Source organism: Somniosus microcephalus, chromosome 7 (assembly GCF_052327205.1).
Source record: "Somniosus microcephalus isolate GS21.2 chromosome 7, FLI_Smic_1.0, whole genome shotgun sequence".
Taxonomy (NCBI): Eukaryota; Metazoa; Chordata; class Chondrichthyes; order Squaliformes; family Somniosidae; genus Somniosus; species Somniosus microcephalus.
In genome coordinates this window covers 90,573,987-90,579,906 of record NC_140993.1, presented here as the reverse complement: position 1 = coordinate 90,579,906, position 5,920 = coordinate 90,573,987, and the positions used below count along the sequence as shown (strand labels likewise).

General features: G+C 51.6%; 2 long non-coding RNA genes across 2 annotated transcripts; both read right to left on the bottom strand.

Annotated features, from left to right (window-relative positions):
- LOC147114788 (uncharacterized) lies at positions 1-1,324 on the bottom strand. The gene is made up of 2 exons (XR_015078919.1): positions 309-1,324; positions 1-40 (listed from the first exon to the last, which is right to left on the bottom strand). It is a non-coding gene; the product is annotated as an uncharacterized LOC147114788 (long non-coding RNA).
- A 3,596-nt stretch (positions 1,325-4,920) lies between these two features.
- Positions 4,921-5,526, bottom strand: LOC147114787 (uncharacterized). The gene is made up of 2 exons (XR_015078918.1): positions 5,229-5,526; positions 4,921-4,960 (listed from the first exon to the last, which is right to left on the bottom strand). It is a non-coding gene; the product is annotated as an uncharacterized LOC147114787 (long non-coding RNA).
- Between the last annotated feature and the right edge of the window lie 394 nt (positions 5,527-5,920).

The window sequence follows — 5,920 nt, the reverse complement described above, 5'->3', positions numbered from 1 at the left end:
TTTTCTTGTAACGCTTTACTGAAAGATTCTTATTGTAAAACTGAAATACAACACAGAAATGGAAGGACACATTAGTGTACAGACGCATAATTGATATGTATACACAAATTTAGGTACGCCTGGGCAACACAGTACATCTGGCAACGAATTACATTTAGCAAGCTGGAAGGCATTCTCTTTAAATTAGCCCTGTACATAGTGTATCGAATACGGCTGCTAGTTAACCAGCTAGACAGAAAAAGTTACAACTAAACATTTTCCACAACATACAGTGTACGCTAATCGTCTATAGCATCCTAAATACTCACAGACAAACAATTTCCAAGACTGAAGCATGGGGACAATACAACCGAGGAGCACCGTGGCGCAGGTCTTGTTCCGTGGTAGCTCCACGAGGAATGAACTTGCAGTGCCGTGGGGAGCGTGATGACCTCATCACGCTCGGGGTCGTGACGTCGTCGCGTTTGCCGGTAGTTGCGTCGCTGGCCGTTGGGGCCTAAGTCGGGAGCAGGAGCTGGAGGCCAGGCTGGGCCGGTGCTTGCCGCGGGAGCGGAAGATAGTGGCGCTCCCGGCGGCTGCTCGATGCGGCCGAAGACGCTGGGCCGGGCTGTGCCGGCGGCCTTTCTGGAGAGCCGGGTCGGGCCGGCAGCCGCCTGACGCACGTCACGTTGTACGTGGCGTGACGTCATCACGCTCGGGCGCGTCTTAAAGGGGCAATGGCCCTAAACGGTGAGTTAAAGGGGCAACGGCCCTAACAGGTAAGTTATACATATATAAGTGGGTTATGTACATACAGTAAGGGTAAGTTAGAGGGAGAGACAGCACACTCCCCGCTTGGTACGATTCCATTTGTACCACTACAGATACGAAATAACCTGAAGAAAACGTCCTTTGGCTGCCACACACTCAGAGTCCGTTCTCTAGATTTCTTCGGAAAGGAGGACTACGATCTCTGAGACTGGCCTCAGAAACACCTTGACAGTCTCTTCCTTGACGATCTTCACCTCCACCTTGCGGACCCTCTTGTCCCTGCTCGGCAGAGTTTTGATGGCCAGTCCCACTGGCCGTTCGTTTGTGTGCTTGGCTGTCTTTCAGCAAGACGACATCTCTCACTTTGACATTCGGCTTGTCTTCTGTCCATTTCCTATGGCTCTGTAGGGTGGGCAAATACTCTCCTCTCCATCTCTTCCAAGAAGTGTCTGCACGACACTGTACTTGCTTCCACTGCTTCCCGTGCAGCTCGGCCATGTCGAAGTTTCCAGAGGGAGCTGAAATAGCACTCATCTTTTGAGTCAGGAGCATCGCTGGGGTGGGGACTGCCGGCATGTCTGGGTCGGTGGACACCGGCACCAGGGTTCTCCTGAGCGGGCAGAGGTGCCCCGCAGCCTGCTCCCCGCTACTCGGAAGACGGCGTCCAGGAGAGCGAAATGGCAGGGGTGCCGCCCAGCTGTGTCTATCTAAACACTGAGCATCCTAGGCCATCTGTGCTCACAGTGGGGCCTGCCTCTTCCTCACAGGCAGAGGAGGTTACATAGATACATAGAAGATAGGAGCAGGAGTAGGCCATTCGGCCCTTCGTGCCTGCTCCGCCATTCGATGAGATCATGGCTGATCCTTTAATTCAGTATCCCGTCCCCGCCTTCTCTCCGTAACCCTTAACCCCTTTTGCCCGTAGAAATATATCTAATTCCCTCTTAAATATATTTAATGAGCTGGCGTACACTGCCCTCTGTGGCACTGAGTTCCACAGGTTCACCACTCTCTGAGTGAAGAAATTCCCCCTCATCTCTGTCCTAAATGGTTTAGCCCTTATCCTTAAATTATGTCCTCTAGTTCTGTTCTCACCCGCCAAGGGAAACATTCCTTCTGCATCCAGTCTGTCTAGACCTGTCAGAATTTTATACACTTCTATGAGGTCCCCTCTCAATCTTCTAAACTCCAGTGTGTACATCCCTAAACTACATAGTCTCTCCTCATAGGTCATTCCCGCCATTCCTGGTATCAGCCTGGTGAATCGCCGCTGCACCCCCTCCATGGCAAGAACATCCTTCCTCAGATGAGGCGACCAAAACTGTACACAGTACTCGAGGTGTGGTCTCACCAGTGCCCTGTACAGCTGCAGCAAGGTATCCCTGTTCCTGTATTCTAACCCTTTTGCTATGAAGGCCAGCATACCGTTTGCCTTCTTGACCGCCTGTTGCACCTGCATGCTCGCCTTCAGTGACTGGTGTACAAGAACACCCAGGTCTCTCTGTACTTCCCCCTCTCCCAATCTATTGCCATTTAAATAATAATTTGCCCTCCCGTTGACCTATGATGCTGCGTCATGTCGTCGTAGTCCTCCTTTACCTGGATCCTGTTTGGGCATGGGCTGAGACAGGATGTGCGACCGTTGCGCAACACGTTTGCTTTATAGACGCTGACATCCGCTGGTTTGTGGACTGTTCCCAGGCAAACTCCACCCACGAGGACCCATCCCAAGTCAAGCCGCTGCGCATAGGGAGCGTCGTGGGGCCCGTTGATGTGCTCACGCACCTTGTGCACCCTTAAGATGTCTCTTCCCAAGAGTAGGAGGATTGGAGCGTCCGGGTCCACAGCTGGAATCTTATTGGCAATTGGCTGTAGGTGGGGCTGATGGCGTGCAACCTCTGGGGAGGGGATTTCCGTCCTGTCCTCTGGCATCATGTCACACTCGATCAAGGTGGGGAGGGGAAGCTGTAGTTTCCCATCCATGGACTCGATCATGAAGTTCCCAACCCTCCTACCCGTAGTCTCCGTTGTCCCTGCACAGGTTTTTAGCGTGTACGGAGCGGTGCTGGCCTTGACGTCGAAGAGATTGAAGAATTCCGTCTTCGCTAGAGACTTGTTACTTTGCTCGTCGAGCACTGCATACATTTTGATTGCCTTCTCCTTTCTCCCTGCAGGATATGCTTTAACCAAGCAGATTTTGGAGCATGAGCGTGGGCTGCTTGCATTTCCGCAAACCTCTGTACGCTTGGAGGTGACTGAAGATGTGCTTTCGCTTTGCTCCCCGCTATCCTCTTTGTCAACCGCGGCACTCTCGGTGGTTGACGGAGGAGGACCTGGATGTAGGGCTGCTATGTGTTTTTCGCTGTTGCACTCAAGGCACTTGATTGTCGCCTTGCAGTCTTTTGCCATGTGCGTAGTCGACCCACAACACCTGAAGCAGATGCGGTTCTCTTTCAGGTATGATGTGCGCTCATCAATGGGCTTGTCTCTAAAGCTTCGACACTTTTTGAGTGGGTGGGGCTTCTTGTGTATAGGACACTGACGATCTGGGTCATCCACTTCATTCCCAGCAGAACTGGATTGGTTGACTGAGGGTTCGGCTGGAACCTCTGTTTTGTGCACACTCACAGAGGCTTTGTTGCTGTCCTTTGTGGGTTTCTCTGTTCTCGAAGGAGCGTAACTGCTGGAGGTGGAGAAAGTGAAACTTGGATCATTCCTCACCCTTGCCTGTTGTTGGACAAACCTGGAGAAGAGAGAGAAGGGGGGAAATGCCACTCCATTGTCCTCCTTGTACTTGGATCCCTTAGCTATCCATTTCTCTTGAAGATTGTGGGGGAGCTTTTCCACTATTGGGTTTACCCCGCGAGCCGTATCCAAATATGAGAGGCCGGTCAGGTAACCTTCTCCCTTGGCACACTCCAGTTCGAGGAGAATGTCGCCCAGTTCTCTGAGCTCGACATTATCCTTGTTGGTTAGCTTCGGGAAGTCCTCAAGCTTCTTGAGCAGTGCGTGTTCGATGACTTCTGGTGTCCCATAACAGTCGTTGAGATGTTGCCAAACCAGGTTGAGGCCTGCTATGGGATTGAGGACGTGCGCTGAGCGAATTCTCTTCGGCTGCCTTGACGACTCGGCTCCGAGCCACTTTATCATCAAGTCTAGTTCTTCTCTGGCTGACAGATTCAAGTCCTTGGTGGTACTCAGGAAGGATGCTCTCCATGACCAATAATTTTCAGGACGGTCGTCGAATTCTAGGAGGCCTGAACTTAATAATTCTCGGCGAGTAAGGTACCTGGCGAAGTCTTGTGCGCCTTGCGGCTCGGGCGAGGACTGCTTAGCTGGATTGGCCGAGTGTTGTGGAGGTCTCTGCAGGTGAGTCTTACTCGTTTCTTCTCTTTTAAGCTCAGTGTCTCCGAAAACGGGCCGTTTGTTGCTGGGGTGAGTAGCTAGTTCTACGTCGAGATACCTGAATGTTTCCTTTGAGGACACTTTGGAGTGTTGTTGGACATACTCATTTGTACATTGCACTGGACCGAGGGGCTGTTCCAGGTCATATGTTTCCTGGCTGGGCTCCCCGCGTTCGCTCTCCTCATCTTCTTCGTAAGCTGCGGCTTCGGCTTTAGCGGCAGCGGCAGCTCTCTGGCTTTGGAGAATGTGGAGAATGGCGGCGAGGTCAGCTCTCTGCTTTTCGAGGTCGGCTCTCTGCTTCATGAGGTCAGCTTCTTTTTCAGCGAAGGACAATTGCGCCTGGGTGGCCTTTGCCTTGGCACGTGCTTTGGCGGCTGTAGAAGCTGTCGATGACGACGGTCTGCTGGACCGCCGAGATGACCTAGAGGATACTTCAGAGAACTGTGACTTGGCATCGTTTGCTGGGAGAGCTGTCGGTGACGACGGTCTGCTGGACCGCCGAGATGTTCTAGAGGCTGCTTTAGAGGACTGTGACTTGGCCTCGTTTGCTGGGAGAGGCTCATTCTTCTCGATTGGCTGGTCGACTTCCTCTAGAGTATATTGTTTTCCTGAGCATAGACTCATGGTAGCTGAGTGGTATCTTCTTGTGCTTGAGCCCGCTGTGCTGCTGTCTTTTTACTATTCTGCCCTCGCAACGCGATCCTATGCAGAGCTAGACAGATAGCGAACAACTCGATATCTTCCAATAAAATCACAAGGCTTGACTTTTCTTGTAACGCTTTACTGAAAGATTCTTATTGTAAAACTGAAATACAACACAGAAATGGAAGGACACATTAGTGTACAGACGCATAATTGATATGTATACACAAATTTAGGTACGCCTGGGCAACACAGTACATCTGGCAACGAATTACATTTAGCAAGCTGGAAGGCATTCTCTTTAAATTAGCCCTGTACATAGTGTATCGAATACGGCTGCTAGTTAACCAGCTAGACAGAAAAAGTTACAACTAAACATTTTCCACAACATACAGTGTACGCTAATCGTCTATAGCATCCTAAATACTCACAGACAAACAATTTCCAAGACTGAAGCATGGGGACAATACAACCGAGGAGCACCGTGGCGCAGGTCTTGTTCCGTGGTAGCTCCACGAGGAATGAACTTGCAGTGCCGTGGGGAGCGTGATGACCTCATCACGCTCGGGGTCGTGACGTCGTCACGTTTGCCGGTAGTTGCGTCGCTGGCCATTGGGGCCTAAGTCGGGAGCAGGAGCTGGAGGCCAGGCTGGGCCGGTGCTTGCCGCGGGAGCGGAAGATAGTGGCGCTCCCGGCGGCTGCTCGATGCGGCTGAAGACGCTGGGCCGGGCTGTGCCGGCGGCCTTTCTGGAGAGCCGGGTCGGGCCGGCAGCCGCCTGGCGCACGTCACGTTGTACGTGGCGTGACGTCATCACGCTCGGGCGCGTCTTAAAGGGGCAATGGCCCTAAACGGTGAGTTAAAGGGGCAACGGCCCTAACAGGTAAGTTATACATATATAAGTGGGTTATGTACATACAGTAAGGGTAAGTTAGAGGGAGAGACAGCACAGAAAGACTTGCTTGACCAACCTCATTGAATTTTTTTGAAGAGGTAACAGAGAGAGTAGACAATGGTAATGCAGTAGATGTAATTTATCTAGATTTTCAAAAGGGCTTCGATAAGGTACCTCATAATAGACTAATGAACAAGGTCAGAGAATGTGGAGTCAGGGGACAAGTAGCA